Below are 20,228 nucleotides of genomic sequence, written 5' to 3'. Positions count from 1 at the left end.
ACATGCCTTTAAATTAGGCTTGGCCAGTGATAGCAGATGTAGGATGTGCGGGTTAGAGGAGGAAACGAACGAGCACGTTCCGTGCTCGTGCTCTGAACTTGCCAGGCTAAGACTCCAGCTATTAGGAGTGATACAGCTGTCAGATCTAGAAGCAGCAAGTGGTTTAATTCCTTGGAAGCTTCCAGTATTTGCCAAGAGGACGGAGTTATTTTATAACATAGGTCCTGGTTTTTGATAGGGTTTTTCAGTTTGGTCGTTAACACAAACTTCTGGTAACACTACGGACTAAATCAGTCTATGTGAGGTCCTCATGGATCGGCCAGTTCAACTTAACCTAACTTAAATGCATAATTAACCAGTAACTCGTCGAAGAGAAATGTACAACGGAAACGGCTTCAGCGTTAAAAAGCATCAAAGGCATCATAAGAAATCGATAGCACGCTATCCGTTTTCGATCCATTTTTGGACTACGGTTCTGGTTTCGCTTTTGCATTACGTTTGCAGTTACATTTATATATATTTAAATAAATCCTTGGCGCGATTTACTTCCTACGAGATTAAGGCCAAGCTTCTCTTCCAATTTGCAACGAGCTTGTTTGACTTTTCCCTAGAATTTGGTGGGATGGGAAGTACGTGTTTTTTGCCGATTACGTACGGCATCTGCAAGGCTCTGAAAAGCTTTTCATTTCACAAATACGTTGGGAGTATCTGCCAAATCACTGACGGGGGCGACCCTGGTTCTGTTACCGTACATGAGATAAGATTATACCAAATTTATTCCTTCCCACATGAGGTGGCCCTTTAAATACCGTCTCCAGTAAAATTTTGTTTCTATTGGTTATGCTTAAGTAGCTACTAGGACTTTTTATACTGGATTCACCCACGCTTATGTTGGCTTAACCTTTATGTTCGTAAGTCTGTCTATCTGTTACTCGCTTTAATACCGAAAAATTTAAGTAAATGTTACGCACACGCACCAGTACCCCTTGTATCAAGTGGTATTGATATGTTTGCGTGTAATTGGTTGGTTTTTATATTCAGCGTGCTTTGCTCACAGAGTATATTAACTTTGATTGGATAACGGTTGGTTCTACAGGTATAAAGGAATCGAGATAGATATAGACTTCCATATTTTAAAATCATCAGTGTCGAAAAAAAATTTTATTGAGCCATGTCCGTCCGTCCGTCCGTCCGTTAACATGATAACTTGAGTAAATATTGAGATATCTTCACCAAATTTGGTGCACGAGCTTATCTGAACCCAGAATAGATTGGTATTGAAAATGAGCGAAATCTGATGATAACCACGCCCACTCTTTATATATATAAAATTTTGGAAAACACAAAAATCTGATTATTTAGTAAATAATGCACCTAGAATATTGAAATTTGACGCGTGGACTGATATTGAGACTCTTGATAAAAATTTGAAAAAATTTTTAAAATGGGTGTGGCACCGCCCACTTGTGATAAAATCAATTTTACAAATATTATTATTAAGCATAAATCAAAAATCATTAAACCTATCGTAACAAAATTCGGCAGAGAGGTTGCCTTTACTATAAGGAATGCTTTAAAGAAAAATTAACGAAATCTGTCCCACTTTTATATAAAAGATTTTTAAAAGGGTCGTGGACGAATAAAATAAGCTGTATCTTTGCAAGAAGGAGCTTTATTTCAATGGTATTTCATTTCCCAAGTGTATTTATAGCAGTAAATGGGAATATTTCATCAAGGCCATTGATGCTTACGGTTGACGAAAATGAAATCGAAGGCGTAGAGTCCGTTGTTTATCTTGGTAGTATTGTCTCAAATAAGAGCGGTGCAGATGAGGACGTTCAGTCTCGCATAAACAAAGCAAGAATGGTTTTTGGGCAACTGGCAAACGTGTGGAGGTCCAGCCAAATATCTTTAAAAACGAAGCTTCGACTGTTTAATTCGAATGTTAAATCAGTACTGTTTTATGCTAGCGAGACGTGGAAAAGCCCAACTTCAATTCAGAAACGTCTACAAGTATTTATTAATAAATGTCTGCGCCGAATCCTGAAAATTCGATGGCCGGAAAGAATTTCAAATGACGGCTTATGGTTTAGAACAAATCAACCTAAGGCTGCCACAGAAATAACCAAGCGTAAATGGTCGTGGATTGGTCACACTCTCAGAAGACCTCCATTAAATATAGCCAGACAAGCATTGCGATGGAATCCACAAGGAAGCCGACGACCTGATGCACCTGCGAAAACTTGGCGCAGAACTGTGGATAAAGAACTCGAAGACGCAGGATATACGTAGAATGACATCACAAGAACTGCACCTAACAGAATAAGATTTAAGTCGGTGGTCGAGGCCCTATGCTCCAATAGGAGTTGAGGAGGATGATGATGATGAAATAGGAAAAACTTCAAATTTAAAAAAATGTGAGTGGCACCGCCCCTTTTATGACTAAGAAATTTTCTCTGTTTCGGGAGCCATAACTCGAAGAAAAATTAACGGATCGTAATAAAATTTGGTACACAAATTTTCCCTATTGTAGAAAATATTTCTAGTAAAAATGGACGATATCGGTTAAAGACCACGGCAGCTTAGATATAAAACAAATTTAAAATGGTCGTAGACTAGAATAATAAGTTATAACTTAGCAAAAAAATAGTTTTGAATCAATGATGTTTCACTTATCAAGTTTTATTGTAAGAGGAAATGGGGAGACATTTTTTTTAAACGGGCGGTGCTACGTGTTATGTAGAAAAGTTATTTATCTGAAATGAAATGTGCAATTGAAGCTCACGCTGAGTATATAATGTTCGGTTACACCCGAACTTAGACACCTTTACTTGTTAATAAAGTGATTGTTTTATTATAGCTTACGCCTTTTTTGTTGGCTATGACTATGTAAACTGCATGTGTGACCACAAATTTTATAAAGTACTGCAAATTAATAACTCTGAAATATTTAAACTAATCTCTATAAACGTAACTAAACCTTTTTCCCCTCCTCTGCCATTCGTATACAGAAGTTGTTACTCCTATCATAACAAAGAGTAAAAGATGAAGATTAAGATATACATGCATTAGTTTATATACATGAAGGTATTAACAAAAACGAAAAGCCAACAATTTAAAGTCGAAATAACAATAATCAAATAATCTTGAACAGCTTTTTGATAAGCTCAACAATTTTGACTCAATTTGATTAATTTAGTTTAGAGTATTAGTTTTTAGTATTTAAAAACCATTTATTAAGAGTATGTAAGAATGCCAAACCCTGGAAGACCTATAATTGGGTCGACGAGGTTTGAAGATGCATGCACTTACATGTATGCTTACTTTTGCCGTTATTATTATCCTGTAATGTGCAAAACGGTTGATTGTAGGGGGCAAAAGAAAAAGTTTTCTTCTGTCTTAGAACATGGTGAGGATGAGGGTGAGGGTGAGGGAAAGTGGTAATGAAAATGAGAGTGGGAGTGACAGTGGAAGTGAAAGAGAGATGGGCATGTCATCCAGGCAGAAGGAGAGTGAGGGTGAGAGGAAGTTAGCGTGGGAAAGATAGGCGAATTGAGAAGGGAAGACAGAAAGAGAGGCAGAAGGATAGTGAATGTGAGAAGCAGATGCAGAGTGATAGTTAGAGGGAGAAGGGGAGGGAGAAGTAGAATAAGAAGAGTCGTAATTCATTCAAGGTCACTGGTTCGGGACATTAAAAGGGAACGCCACAAATTAAAGTGTTTTTGTTACTTGTATACGAAAAGTCTAAAGACATTTTAACCATTGAGTTCTTTCCATTGTCTTTTCTGGCATAAGACTTTGCCTTAGTCGTCAATGATGTCTCTCGAACATCAGCCGATAAAGAACAGGGCCCCTAATTATTGGACCCATAGATAGGTAGCTTGTAATCTTCACATTTGCGAATTGATATCCGTATTTAGGTGCTAAATGAACCAGTTTGATCGTATAATTTTTATTTAGATTGCTGTCAAAAGAGTAAATTTTTTTAAGATTTCTGGTATTCTACTTTTCGCAATAAAACCACGCAAAATGAGTTGATGGAATTCAAGGGGTTGATAAGCGCAATTCAAAGCTCAACAGCGTCAGAGCTTCCGCAACCCTACGCGAGTGGAATCCTGTTACAAAAATGAATATGACATACACATATTTAGCAGGCGAGGCTCTGGCGTCCCCAAGTTCATCATGGAACTAGGGGGTAGGGAGCGGGGTGGCTTATAAGATTAAATCTGGTCATATTAATCGTTGCCGAGATGGTCGGGTTAGTATCTTAATGGTGCTTGTTACTGGAACGTGCCGGATATATATCCGGCAAAGGACTATCAACATCGATAACAACACAAAAATAGAAATGGTAATATTATTCAAATTTTTCAAATTAAACTCCTCCATTTTTATCTGCGATAAATGATTAATTTTTTTTTTTTTAATTGAAGATACAACTCCTTTGAATTCTGTAACTGAAGTTATTGAAACCAATCTCAGAAAGTCTTCGAAAAAAATCTAAAACTGGAGAAAATTTAACGAAAATTTCAAACTTTTTATTTGGGCTTCTCTTCATTTTTAAATAATAAATAAATGTATGGCGCGATAACCTCCGAAGAGATTTTAGGCCGAGCTTCTCTTCCAATTTGCGCCGTGCTCCTCTTGATTTTTCCTACAAATTGGCTGGGCGGGACCTACATGTTTTATGCCGACTCCGAACGGCATCTGCAAGGCAGATGAGTTTTCAATGAGAGCTTTTCATGGCAGAAATGCACTAGGAGCGCTCGGCAAACACTGCCGAGGGGCGGCCCCACTTAAAAAATTTTTCTTCTAATTGAAAAACCGTATTTCTAAAATTTTGATGTTGTTTTGCACGGGGTGTGAACCTAGGGCATTCGGTGTGGTAGGCGGAGCACGTTACCATCACACCACGGGCCGCCAAAAGTAAGCGTAAGTATTTGATGAAATTAAGGCTTCTAGCCGTAAAAAAGGGGGCAGAAGTGACAGTTTATATGGGGTATATACTATAAATACTACTGACCTCTATGTTTTTTTCAGACAACAATATATGATATATACGTAAGCAGTCGGTTTGAAGCTTCTAGCTGTTAAAATAGTGTTGAAATTGCCAAAAGTTTCTTATCTGAACAATCGGTTGTAGGGGGAATATGCTATATATATGACCGATATCATCCATTTTTTCAGACAACAATATGTGTAATATACGAAAGCATACGCGGAAGTTTGAAGCTTCAATCTGATAAATTGAAGAAGATATGACAAAAATCCTCTTTTTCTGAAAAATCGGTTGTATGGAGGATATATGCTATAGTGGTCCGATCTGGCCGGTTCCGAAAAATGTCTAACCAGACACCTAAGTATATCCGCTCCCAAATTATATTAACATATCTCAAAATTTGAGGGACTAGTTTGCATACAAACCGACAGACGAACAGACGCACATGGCTAAATAAACTCAGCTCTTCATCCTGATCATTTCGGTATACTTATTGTTGGTTCTATCTATTTTCCTTTAAGGACTTACAATTATAAAAAAAAACATTGCCACTACTATTTTTCTGTTCACATGTATGTATAAGTATCTCATTTTGCTAACGCTGTATGTATGCCCTGGTCTTTTATTTATAGTCAAATATTTGCAGATGTTGCTTAGATATTTCGACATTTTCATACATCTAAGTAATTGGATATTTTGCCGTTTATTTATTTTCACTACGAAATTCGAATTTAATTTATATTGTCAATGATGCCAGTATTGCTACATATCTATTTGTATACATATGCTCTTCTATCCTTCGTATATAAATACATATGTATTTAAACGTTGTGTATATATCATACTGTCCGTCTGTCCATTTCACTCTAGTGTCGTCGTTAAATTAATTGTAATCAATTTAGTAGACATAAACAAATGAAAGGAAATTGTGATTAGACTTACATATATTGACCTAATGAGGCGGGAAATTATCGAACATCCCTTAGAAAATTGTTATCATTTCTAAATCGATTTATTTTCTAAAAGATTGTAGTGGTGCGCACAAAAACTTTATATTATAAAAAGACGATTTGGCTAAGTTGCGTGGATTTATATAAGTACGAATGTTTATTATTATTATTATTAGGCCTCGATGCACTGTGACCATTATTTAGATCTAGGGTTTGACCTGTTCAGCCTAATACTGTATGTAGCCTCTTTTAATGTATTTAAGTACCACTTCAGGCGTTTTACTCCATATCACGAGGGGCTAAGAGTAACGCCACCTAGTTTAAACAATCTCTGCCTTGCTGAAGCGACGCATTTGCAGAGAATGTTAAATGACATTTCATTCTCCAGCACACATAAACGACAGATTTTTGTATGGGATAAGTTTAACTTACTGAGGTGATATCGTGGACTCCAGTGAACCATGAGAGTTCGTAGGTCCTCTCTGCTTAGATTAATGAGTTTGGCTTATACTGTCATTGTTGGGAGTATAAACTATTTGGCCTGCCTTTGCCCTAGGCATTCAATCCAGTGTTATCTGAACCGCTTTGGTTCCCAGAAACTTTTGGTTTCCCCAGTCAATAGTCAGAGGTCCAAAAAAGGGCTCTGCACCATAAAATGCTGCTATGGCGCTCTTGTTGGCTACAATGGACAGAGTTCTTTCATAATCTTTACGATCCTGATAATTTCGATATTTTGCTGGGTAAAAGAAGATACAGTATGTTACCTGGCTGTCCTAGAATATCAAAAAACACTTTAGCAAACAGTCAGCTTAATAAGTAAATAAATGCTCCTTTTAATTTTTCCATCAAACTGGCGGGACGAGTCTGAATAGCTTGTGCAAGGCATATAGTTTTCTCTTGCAGAAATACACACGGAGTATACATCGGCGACTCCGGTAAAATTTTTGATGTTGCTTTGCCCGAGGCTTAAGCCCAGGTATTCGGTGTGCTAGGTGAAACACGCAACCACCACACCACGGCCGCTGCCAAAGTGAACATAGAGAACCGTATTAAGGCTTCGAAAGGTGCAATAAGTCCAATGATTTTGTTCTGCCTTCTGAGGATACCAACTTAATGGAAAATATACATAAGCTTTAGAAGTACTTTGCAACGCTCCTTATGAAGTGATTTATTACCGGAGCCCGAAAAGAGCCTGTTATCATCGTAACTTTACCAGAGAAATGAAGGAAATAAAAACGGTTAAAAAGTTACTGTTTAAATCCGAGCCTGTGTTAAAACGCTACCGGGACAAGACATATAGCAAAAAAAAAAAAGAAGCAGTTTGTAAAATTTCTATCAAAAAAATGCATCGAAACACGTTTGATGTGCGTTTTGTCAAATGCTGGGTTTGCACTTCACCAATCAAAGGTTCAGTGGACGTCAAAGCATTGCTTATGTGATACGATAAAGGTAAGGTGAACTACTCTACAAGGAGAGTAGGAAAACGAAGGCGGCAAGTAACTGTTTTATAAGGATGATGACAAACGAAGAAGTTGTTAACGTATAGTATCGAAGCTTCAGCAGATGGGCAATAAGTTCAGGCACAGGAATTTTTTAACTATGTTCTCTTGCACACACTTGTATTCGAAAGGACAACATACCTTTACTTAACTAACCGGGCCACTTCAACTCTGTCAGGTTTACTAACCGTACTGGCTACCTTACCGAACATATAAGCATCCTAAGGTTGTTAATGGCTGTCGGTCTAAAAGCGGCGCCAGCCCGAAAGGTACAGAACAGATGCTTCGATGTTTTCCACTTATTTGCGGACCTAAACTGAAATCTGAAAAACGGCACATTTAAACCCCTGACTGCAGGTGGACTAGGCATGTGCTCGGCTTGCATATGTACGTGTAATTTTAGGTGTATCTACTTTTGGGCGTAGTTTGGTAAGTGTTACAACGATGGCTGTACTATTGTAATGCTTTATCATAGAAGGTTTCAAGCACGGAGCCCACTGAAAAAGAGGTGAGAGTAACCTGAAATTCCTTGGAGTTTCGTATTAGTATAAATAAATAATCGTATTAGTTAAAATAAATAAATAAAAAGTAAAAAAAGTTTTCGAACTCTTTCCAGTATTTTATCTAGCAGAGGCAACATATACAGAAAATGCTGAATGGTGTCAAGAGAACATCCCTTACAGATCCGAACCTCTAATTTAACCTCAAAGAGGAAAACATTTAATTATTTGCAGTAACACTTATTTGCCGTTTCATGCGTACGCCAAAAAGCGCAAAAATAATTAATTTTTATAACACTTGACCTTAAAAGGTTAAACAGTGTTGTAAATATAATTATCTACAATTTCGTTGCCTTCTTACTAATGAAAATAGAAATTTGGTTCGTGAACGTTTTACTTAATTTGGTTGATTATTTTCTGCTTCCATCAATTTATATTCACTATGGCAAATGATGATGCAAAAACAATGATAATAGCAGTTACAATAAAAATCAACAATAACAACAACAACATGCTAATACACTTAACCAAATACATATGTCAACAGGCCAAAGTGCTCTTCTGTGTTGCTTTCGTCTTCCTTTTATTTCCGATACTTCAATTACACGGTATTTGGCACTACTACAACCGCCAACCGACGACCTTTCGACATTTCGTGAAAATGTGCGTTATGTTGACCGTCTAGTTGTTGCTGTTGTTGTTTTAACACTTATGCACACACATTCGCATAACTATAGATACAACGACATTTGACTTTGACTTAACGCGCCAAATTGGCATGTAGAGTAGGCAGAAAAAATTCTTTGAGAACAACGTGACTGGTGACTGTGATATTTCAATCACTGTGATTTGAAAAGGTGACTGTGACTTAACAGTTTTATATATGTGAGCACAGCGGACACCGTAGTATTGCCGTAGTGTGCTTCGCCTAGCACACCGTAAATCAAATCCCGACAAACCAACGTCGAAAATTTAGGCACACGTTTTTTTCAATAAGGAAAAGCGTTTTCAAGTGGGGTCTCTCCTCGGCAGTGGTTCGGCGAATACTCCTGGTGTATTTCTGCTATGAAAAGATTTTCAGTGTAAATTCGTCTGCTTTTCAGTTGCCATTCGGAGTCGTTATAAAACATGTAGGTTCCGTTCCGCCGAATTGTAGGTAAAAATTAAAAAGAAGCACGAGTTGGAAGAGAAGCTCGGATAAATCATCTCGAAGGTAAATCGCGTCAGGTATTTATTTATTTTTATATGACCATAACAAAATTAAGTTTGTTTAACATTATTTTGTCGAAAGTCGGATGATTTGAAAAAAAGTTTCATTTGACTTGAAAACAAGTTTCACTTGACTTGAAAAACGTTTGGTTTATATGAAAAAAAGTTTAATACTATTTTAAAAATAGTTTCGGTTGATTTAAAGAAAAGCTTAATTTCATTTGTAAAAAAGGTGCATTTGATTCAAAATTTTTAATTTGCTTTGACAAAAGTTTCGTTGGATTTGAAAAAAGTTTCATTTAATTTGAGAATTGTCTTAAAAGTAGTCTGATTTGAAAAAGAAGGAATATTTCATTTGAAGAAAGTTTTACTTGGTTTGAAAAGCTTCATTTGATGTGTAAAAAGTTTCACTTCATTTCGTTAGATTGGAAAAAAGTTTCAATTGGCTTGAAAAAAGTTTTAATTAAAATTTTTTGATTTGAAAAAAAAAAAACCAAATTGACTTGAAAAAAATTTCATTGGACTTAAAAAAAAATTTTGTTTGATTAGAAAAAAATTTCATTTGACTGGAAAGTAGTTTTATTTGAATAAAGTTTCAATTCACCTTAAAAAAGTTTAATTTGATTTGTTAAAAGTTTTATTTGATTTTACCTACCTTCGTTTGGTGATAGCTTGTTTTGACCTGAGTGTGTAAAATATTACAAGAAATATTTTTGTAATTTATTATAACCTTAACCCCTTTCAGGGGAGTATTTTATGGTACTCTTTTTTGGAAAGTTCACATAAATTCGCCCTTGAGGGGTCGCCGGAGTGTTCAGATGTTCAAAAAAATTATTTTCCTTAAAATTCCACTTGCCCTCAGAGAAGATCTTTGTTTGAAGAACGTTAAGATCTCAGAGAAAAAAAGAAGAAATTGTCCACCCTAATGTATGCAAAAATGTTGTATGCTGTGAATTTAAACTATTTTCCGTCGTCCCTTGTCACACTTGATTTGGAGACCAATCGGTTTTGGCGTGGTGCCATATCCAGAAAATTACGAAAAATTACACTGAAGATGGCACAACACCGAAACCGGCTTGTTTCCAAATCAAATTTGACAAGAAATGATGGAAAATCGGATTTTACGGCCACCGTGGTGTGATGGTAGCGTTCAGGTCCCGGGCAAAGCAACATAAAATGTTTAGAAGCAAGTTTTTTCAATTAGAAGAACATTTTTCTAAGCGGAGTTGCCCCTCGGCAGTGTTTGGCAAGCACTGCGAGTGTATTTCTGCCATGAAAAGCTTCCCTGTGAAAACGTATATGCCAAGCAGATGCCATTCGGAGTCGGCATAAAATAAGTAGGCCCTGTCCAATTTGTATGAAGAATTAAAACGAGCGCGACCCAAATTGGAAGAGAGAAGCGCGGCATAAAATATTTTCAGAAGTTATCTCGCTTAAAAATTTTTTATTTAGGGAAAATCGATCAAATGTACACAATTATCTACCACGTCGGAAGATTAGCAAAACAAAATGACTTAATGTTGAAAGCTTTATTAGTTTTACAACAAAAGGTAGTAGTGAGAATGTTCACCGAGTAAGTCTTTAGCTTATCTAAACACTCTATTTTCCACTTAAATGCTATTTTGAGCGAACTTTTCAAAAATAGTACCATATTGAACATAAATGGGGCCAAAAAGACCCACTCTCAAAAGGCTTAATATATTCCGAAAAAAATATTCTCCATCTGAATTACTTTAGGAAAATTTTCACCATCTTCAGCTATTCACTTTTCTAGAATACATCGAAATTTTCGTTTTCTACATGCAAACTGAAGTTTCGCGGCTCAATTAAGTGCAAGAAAAAGTGTAAACAAAAGTCAGCTGTTTGGCTAGTCACCCTGTGTTTAACCCTATAATTTAACTGGAGATGGTGAAAACGGCACTTAATGAATTCCTCAAACCTAACTCAATTTAAGTTCTTCGAATGAAATTTGACCCCAGTAGTTTACTTTATTAAACACTCTAAAATGTTTTACAATTGATTAAAGGAAACGAAAGCTCGCCAATGAGAACTTAATAACAAAACAAATTCCCTGCTAAAATAGGTAAAATTTGAACAGGAAACCTTATGAAGGTTAAATAAGTATTTCATTTCACAAATTTTCATTTTTTATTTATTTTTCTTTTTTTTTAACTAACGTTCTTCGGAACCGTCGCTTTATGTTGCTGTGGTCTTTAAAGAGACTGGGACAAAATCAGAACTGCTTGAACATCTGTCAGCACTAGTAGCATAGACTAACAAAAAGATATGCGTTTTAGCTTTGTTTGTATGTGTTTATTTATTTGTGTACGTGTGATTGTATTGATTATATGTTTTTTGCTTTGTCTTGCTTGAATTGATTCGATTTTGCTGTGGGCGCAATAATGAAGTGTCAAACGTTGTATTTATCACCGAAAGTCGAATAAGCATTTGCGACAAGGAAGAAAAAAACTCAACAAACAACAACAACATCGCAGCAATGAAAAATAGATAACGAAAAAAGGAAAAACATCTAAACGCAAAAAGATTAGTGTGAGGATACGGAGAAGCGCGTTGGCACAGGATTAGTATGCGCTGTGCTGGCAGCCTGGCTGATGGAGGTCAACACTTCAACAAGCAAGTAAATTCAAGATTTACATCGCAACACTTCTGTGGATTTTCTACTTTTTTTCTTTATGCCCAAGCGCTGAACAAGGGACAACATTGAAATAAAGGGCGGGCAGTATCTATCCTTAATTCCAAACTCAGCTAACTTTTGCAAGAAGAAAAAAATAAAATAACTCGGATTATCGAATTTCCGTTAAATCTTAACGGTTTTTTTCCTTTATTTCTATTGGTATGCGTTTTGTTTTACCTCATTTTTATTGAGCCATTGTTGCTGTCCTGTTGCTATTTATTTAGGTTTAGTTCGTTTTCTGTTTTTTCTTGTTGTTTCTGCGTTACTGTCGGCATTTGATTTTTATTGGATTTTTTCGAGATGTTACTAACTAATCCATTTTACATTTCCTATTCGTTTATGATTTTTATACTCCGAAAAAAAAACGATTTTTACATAAAAATAGTTGTAGAAATTGTACAAACTCAATAATCTGACTGAAATTTCTACAGAAAATCGGATAAGCACTACGCCTATTTTTATACAAAAAATTTTTAAACGATCCTGCGTAATAAATTATTTTGATATTTTGTTTGATATAATATAAAGTCACGAACTTTCAAGACCAGCGATGCCTGAATTATATCGCATTACCCAACCCGAAAAGGATCTTATCTTATAAATGATCAGCGTAAACCGAAACATGTTATCTATCCATTGCTCAAAAACTCAACAGAGTGTAGGAGTGCATGAGATTTTAGTCTTCCAAGAAATTTACTGATTCATATATCTAGTCCTGAAGTCGACTTACTGAGAGGTTACACCGAACATGTTTTATGTCCTACCCTACTTCCGATCAACTCAATAACTCATTTATAACTAAAAACGTCGTATAAGTTATTTGTTTTTAATGTAGCCATTTTTGGTTCACCTAGTGACAGCTGTGAGCTTTTTTGGGACCATTTTGAGGTGAGCGCTTAGGTTCTTAGTTTTGGCCTGGTTGGAGCCACCTTACTTAGGTATGAAAACCGCCAATTGAGAATTATGCATCCACTCAAAAGCCAATGAAAGAAACAAGGGAAAATCTTCATAGCATAAGTCATTTCTAAGTCCCATACAAAACTAGCACTTTCAAAAATTTTAACAAAGAAATTCAATGAAAAAAAATATTTCGAAAGTGCTAGTTTTCTTATGGTACGTCGAATTGATCGCATTTTTGGAAGGCTAATCCATCTAGTAATATTTCCGTATTGAACCGGGTATCTTCTTTGATGAGTTAAGTTTAATTATATTTAATTATATCAAATTAATTTTGATTTAACTTTATTTTATTTATGTTAATTTAATTTGGTTTATTTTATTAATTTTGATTCTATTTTACTTTATTTTGTTTAATTATAATTTATTTTAATTTTTTAATTTAGCCCTATTTTGTTATCTTTTAGTTCGTTTATTTTATTTTATTTTAGTTTAGTTTATTTCATTTCATTTTATTTTATTTTATTTTCTTTTATTTTATTTTATTTTATTTTATTTTATTTTATTTTATTTTATTTTATTTTATTTTATCGTATGTATGTAATTGGAGATATTGCTTTATACAATGGTTTTTGTTATTGAAATTTGAGAAAAATTTCAAAGTTTACAAACGGCGATAGTTACTAAGACATGTTTCAGAATTTCATGTCTTCATCAGATAGCTTCTCGGGAGATGAGTATTGAACTCGAATCTCCAACATTCATACCAGTGTAAAGGCAGAAGCCTTTAACCACTCAGCCATATGAATGCCCCGCTGCTCGCTTTGCAATTGGCCTCTAAGAATTGCCTTTTTGTTGCTATTCCTTTTTTATTTACTATAAGGTGCTTACACTTTGTATACAACATAATCCTAATTGTGTGGAATGTTTTAGGCGCACTTTTGTGTAACTATCTTTTTGTAACCATCGCCGTTTGTAAACTTTTCAATTTTTCTCTAATATCAATTATATTATTTTATTTTATTTTATTTTGTTTTATTTCATTCTATTTTATTTCACTTTATTTTATTTTATTAAATTTTTTATGATTTTTCAATCTTATTTTATTTAATCTTGGTTTATTTTGTTTAACTGAATTAATTTAACTTAATTTTATTTACATTAATGTAATTTAATTTAGTATTATTTAGTTAAATTTTATATTTTTTGGTTTCATTTTGTTTTGCTTTCTTTTTACTTGTCTTCTTTTAACTTATCTTAGATACTCTAATTTGATTTAATTTTATTGTGTTTTATTTAATTTAATTTAATTTAATTTTATTTTTTTAATTTTTGTTTTTTCTGATTTTATGTTTTCAACCTCTTAATAAACTCACGTTATGGTGTTTGGAATCGCGTTCAGTTCGACCTCATCCGCAATATCGAGCGATAATCACCTTAAAAGCTTAAGCGACACACAGAATGAAACGACATTTAAATTAAACAAACGATTGAGTTGTGCAAAAAATTTACGTAGATCATTCAAAATCAACCATGCTAAAATATGTGAACTAACCGTAAAACGTTCCATGTTTGATCACACAATTCCTCATAACTAAGTATAAAGTGTTCGATCATAACTGCGTTAAAACCTCCTTACTTCTTTGATTTGTTGCCATTTGCAGGCTCAATTTGTTTATCCATTTTTATTCGTGCTGCAGCCACTTTTCGACTTTTAGCAATCTTAATACAAACACTTAGCTTATTCTTTGTTTATATTGCCCACTCCTTTTCTCTCTATCGTCCTGCTTTTGTTTGTGTTGAAAAGATAAAAATGTCAGCGCGTGTCTTTTTGCTGTCAATTGCCAATAATAATGAAATAATGTCAAATTAAGGAAGAAAACGGAACTCCACAATTTGCGGGTAAATTGTGAGATTATTGTGGATTATGGGCATGTATGTATGTATGTTTATTTGTGATTTTGGCAGATTTTTTCTTCTTCTCTTTAGTTTTTTCTTTATTTTTTATTGGCCCCATAAGTCATACTTTGCAATAAAATTGTGAAAATATATATGGACACAGAGTCTGCCATTGATGTATTTTTACAGAATATTTTAACATACATACATATACAATTACAGAATCTGCCTGTCGCCGCCAAAGGACAATTTATAACGAATAATCCCGTAAATTTGAAAAATTAGAGAAGTCTTAAAATCAGTGTGGAAAGCAAAATTATAGCAAATATACTAAGAACTATGTATAATGGGAGAATCTTCAGCAAAATTCGATATTAGATTAGGTTAAGTTTAGCTTACTGCTCTGAGAATAGCTGGGAGCCAGACTTAGGCCATTTTGCTGATTTTGATACCACCGTGTTAACCAATTTGAAAGCACCCTTTGAATACCCAAATATAACCCATCTTACTGGGCCGTCGGAAGTGCAGCTCACGGGCACACCGTAGTGACCAGGAACTTACGTCGTTGGTGGGGCGAACCGTAAGAGAAGTTCCTTAGCGATTATCTCATTGAATAACTAATATCTTAATATATAAAAAACCCGTGTCACAACATTTTGGCTGCGAAGCACTCCTAAACTACTGAACCAATTTTGAATTTTTTTTGCACCCCGTTTGTAGTTTGATCTAACTTGAAACATAGGATAGGTTATATCTCAGTTTATAGTCGAAATATTATTTTATTGCAATTTTTTTGTTTGTTTATACTTAATAATAAAATTTTACGTATACTCAGTGGCACTCATATTTTCAGGTGGAGCTGATATACTTCCGTGTAATTGCTTGGTGTTTAATTAAACAACCTGCTTATCAATAAAAAATATTATAGCGAATGATATCAAGTCTAGCACATCTCCAGGCCCGCCGAGAGGGTGGGGGGAGGGGGAGTTTCTTATGGGCTTATACAATATAGATATCAAATGAAAGCTGTTGATGAGTGCTTTAGTATAGAGTAATATATTATCCAGAGACTGGGATTGGGACTAGGACTGGGACTGAGACTCGGAGTGGGACTGGGACTGGGAATAGAATAAAATACATACCACCCTCCGGGACAGGCAATAAGGGATGCAGAAGAATGAGAAGAAATTGAGAGAAGAGAAAAGAGAGAAGGAGATTGAGAAAGAGATAGAATGAGACGAAGATGCAGATAGATGAAAGGAAACAGACGGAGAGAGGAGTGAATAAAACGATTAGGAAAGAGTGAAGAGGGCGGAGGGTAGAGTCAGATGGAAAAAGCTTATCAAAATGTATGCAGATAGGCCAAATTTAGGGCAGGACAACGTCTGCCGGGTGTTCTAGTTTAATATAAAAATGAGGTGCTTAGCGCAGAACTTGAGAACGGTTGGACTGATTTCGTTAATTATTTTTTAGGATATTCCTTGAAGTACGACGCTGGTTCTCAGGGAGAGAAAAGTGGCCACGGGAAGAGGACCAGAGGACAACATATTCTAAATAAGATTTTGTGTGGTGCGTTTTGCTTGAAATTCGGCATAGGGATACTCTCCTGGCTAGCTCTTTTAAATTGAGAAACTCTTTTTTCCGGGAAGTGGACCAGGGACCGACCAATTCCAAAAAATCTTATTTAAGGCAATATTCGCTTAAAATCCGGTAGAGGGGAAACTCTTTGATAAAGAGAATATTTGAGAGACTTTTCATTCCGGGAAGTGAATCAGGGGCCGACCTATTCAAAATAAAATTGTTTATGTTGCGTAGGCTTGAAGTTTGGAATAGGGTACTTCCGCGAATAGCTTATTATTTAAGAAATATTTCTTTCAGAGAATTGGACCAGGGACCAACTTATTCCAAAAAATCGTATTTACAGTGAAATTCGCTTGAAATTCGGTACATAATATTTAATTATATTTTATATTTAAGAAACTTTTAATTCCGCGAAGTGGACCAGAGGCCTACCTACCCAATTTGTTCGAAATTTGTTGTATAGATAGGCTTTCGAAAAAAAGAAAATAAGAGATCGGTGTGTGAGTATAAGAGGGGAAAAAAGAAAAGGGAGGGTTAGGGAGAAGGAATAAATTGTGAGTAGAAAAGGAAGATAACAATGAAGAAAGTTCGAGGGGAAGACGTGAAGAAGATGTAGAAGAATAGAGTAAGGTTGAGGGAGGGGAAAGACTGTGGGAGTAGAAAGGAGAAAAATCGAGAATATAAATGGGAGAATATGCGGAGGAGAGACAGGGATCAGAAATTGAGTGAAAGGGGGAGAGGCAAGAAGCAAATTTTTTCTTTTTGCAAAATCTTCAGTATAAAAAATGCCTCTTTTTACTGGCAGTGTAATAGCATCGCAGGGAGGAATATTATCGGGCAGGAGAATTTGATTATTATATGTATATCTCTATTTTATTTATAAAAATTAAAACAATTTTAAAAATTGTGTTCGTTTCATATACACAGTTTCGTTTCGATATATATAAACAAAAATATTGAAATCAGTCGGCCAAGTGAAGCAGGAATTTGATATTTGATATAGAGGAAATTGAAGTGACAGTGGGATAGGGATTGGGAGAGGGAATTGTAGTGGGAGTGTGACTAGGACTGAAAGTAGGAATGGGAATGTGAAGTTAAGTGGAAGAAGGAGTGGGTGTGGGAGTGGGAATGGGAATGGGATAGGGAGTGGGAATTGGATTGCGAGTGGAGGTGCGATTGGAAAGTGGGAAGCAGACAAATGGCATACTGGATGGACAAATATTGAAGAAAATTGGAAGATGTAGTAGAAGGTAATTGTATGGACAGTGAAGATGGGATGCGAGGCTCATTTTTAAATGTAGGTAAACCAATTTTCGGGCAGAACAAAGGTTGCGGGATAGTCTAGCTTAATTTATAATTTTTAATTAGCGATTCTCGAGGTGATTCTTGATGACTAATAGTTTGCATTTAGAAAACAGTGGCAACCATGGTATGGGTCGCCAACCACACCGAGGGTCCTGTATTCAAATCACGGACGAAGCAATATTAAGAATTTAAAACATGTTTTTTTTTCAATCAGAGACAAGCTTTTTTAAGCGGAGTTGCCCCTTGGCGCTCATTTCGCAAACACTCCGAGTGTATTTGTGAAGGTTCATACCGAAACGCAACATTTGCTCGCTTGTTTGAATTGAAAAAAATAATAATAATAATAAGAATAATAATCTCTTTTGAAAATATTAAATTTGGTTTGAAAAAGTTTAATTTGATTTGAAAAAAAAAATTCACTTTATTTGAGTTTCCTTTAATTTGAAAAAATATTTATTTCGATTTGAAAAATTTTCATTTAATGTAAAATAGTTTTAGCTGAAAAAAAAGTTTATTTGACATGGATATAGTTTGATTAGATTCGAAAATAGTTTTATAAGACTTGAAAAAATTTCATTTGACTTGACAAAATTTTCATTTAATTAGAAAAAGTTTCATGAGACTTCAAAGAATGTCATGTTATTCGAAAAAAAGTTTCAATTGGCTAAAAAAAAATTCATTTCAAAAAGTTTAATTTTATTTGCAAAGAAGTTTAGTTTGAGCTGAAAAAAGGTTCATTTGACTTGAAAAAATTGAATTTGACCTGAAATTGTTACAACCCCGTTCCAAATTTTAAACCTACAACTGATTTTGGAAAGTTGTTTAAAACATGTGTTCATTTTTCAATGAAATCGTCTAACCAGCATGACCTTATATAAAATTATTGAATAAAGAAAGGTTTTAATTGCGATAACCTGATCATTAAACATTGTACTTATTTGTCCAAATTCCCAAAAAAACATACCTTTCAATAAATTATCTTACATAATCTCTACCAACATAACATGTCCGGTCTTACAACAAATTGCAACCCTTTTAAGCCACGTTAACATACACATAAGCTTACAAACCAAACGTTTACTGCCTTTATCAATTCATCTTACGAACAATTTTCCTTTACACGTGAAGCAAATAATTGAAATTTCCTTTAAATGCACGTAGTCCATTCAAAAAGGTCAGCGTCAAATTGTGGCAGAGCAATCAACCAACCGCCACAAAAAAAAATATTTTAAGAATTTCGAATAAAAATGGAATTTCTTAATGAAAATATCACAAGCAAGCAATGCGAACTTTTACCAAACAAATTCTGAGTCCTTTTTTACACACCCACACAGTCCGAGAAAAATTGCGTAGGAAAAAAATTAAAGGTAAAGCAGCTGCTAATGGTAGCTCAGATTGGGGTATGATTCGTAGATGACAATGTCATCAAGCAAGTCATTAATGCAGATCTTAAATGGGGCAAGGCATAATTAATGACTTTAATTTGGCTCACGTGTAGATTAACCGAGACGGACAGTTAAATAGATGGTTTGGTAAATGGAATAGTAAAAATTGCGTAATAGCCGGATGGAAAACTGTTTAGGTAGGAAATTAGATAGATGGAGGAACTAGCAGATGAAAGCTGGTTAAATATGATACGGTAAACGTACGTGCAAATGCACATAATGACGAAAGTATAGGTGGATGAATAGATTGATGAATTAATATTGCTGGCGCTATAGGAAAAATTTATTTATGCCTTTAAGTTTATCACAATGAGTGAGAGAAGAGTGCGTTTACCTATATTATTTTACGAAGCTACACCCAAGTCACACTCTTTTGCCAGATATGAAAAAGCAAGCACCTCCAACCTCCTCCCTTTAAACTGATTATGATATGTTCCTGTACTTAAGAATCGGGATAACAGAACATTTATGGAGGCGGCTCAAGCTGCGGAAAGAGAGTGATAATTACAAAGGCGCAGAAAAATCAGTGGGCAAGCTACAAGCGAACTTCAGCAGGTATTTTCAGATGCATCGCCGAAGTAAAAGCCATGCAGACTAAAATTAGCAATTTCTTATTACAAGCTAGCCAGTAGGGGACTATTTTCTCAAAATAACTCACTTTAAATTAACTCTAAATAAGTTAGCTATTAAACTAGTTGTTAAGTTATGCAAAGTTTCCATAGAATTAACCACCACTCTTAATGCTTTGCTGTGATTAGTTTGATTGGTAGCCCCTCCGCCAAGGGAAGTTCACTAGGACAACATAAAGGTCCATTTTGATATCATGTGCTTGGAGAGTCTTCTAGATCTTATTGAGCCAAGGTCAAATTATATTCGTTTTCTTATTCCACCGCGAAATCCTCCAAGCAGAGGAAGCATCAGGGGTCAAATGCCCCGCATGGACTCTCATTGAACACTGACACGTCCAAACCCCAAACATCATTGAGAGACGAGCCTTGCTGAATTTAATTTTTTCATCTGACCGCCTGCTCTCTACTCATGGTCACAATCATCTCGCTATCTTGCAAAAGGTAGTGCTAACCCAGAGTACGATTAGTCTACTCAAGGCCTATCTTCAAAGGAACAGACCACAGGTGACCACGATTACTCCGTAATAACGACTGCTATCTACATCGGGTTCAGTTCTACTCATGCGTGCTAGAAGAACTGTAGTACCATTGGGCAGCATCTCGGCCATCGCCATCATATC

At 35.3% G+C, this 20,228-nt stretch overlaps 1 protein-coding gene across 10 annotated transcripts in view; it reads right to left on the bottom strand.

Moving 5' to 3' along the window:
- Positions 1-20,228, bottom strand: part of LOC137237551 (uncharacterized) — a 1,245,508-nt gene that overhangs the window by 270,028 nt on the left and 955,252 nt on the right. The window lies entirely within an intron of this gene.

The sequence above is a fragment of the Eurosta solidaginis genome, chromosome 1 (genome assembly GCF_040869045.1).
Source record: "Eurosta solidaginis isolate ZX-2024a chromosome 1, ASM4086904v1, whole genome shotgun sequence".
Lineage (NCBI taxonomy): Eukaryota > Metazoa > Arthropoda > Insecta > Diptera > Tephritidae > Eurosta > Eurosta solidaginis.
The sequence above is the reverse complement of the archived record's forward strand: the minus strand, read 5'-3'. Positions and strand labels throughout refer to the sequence as shown.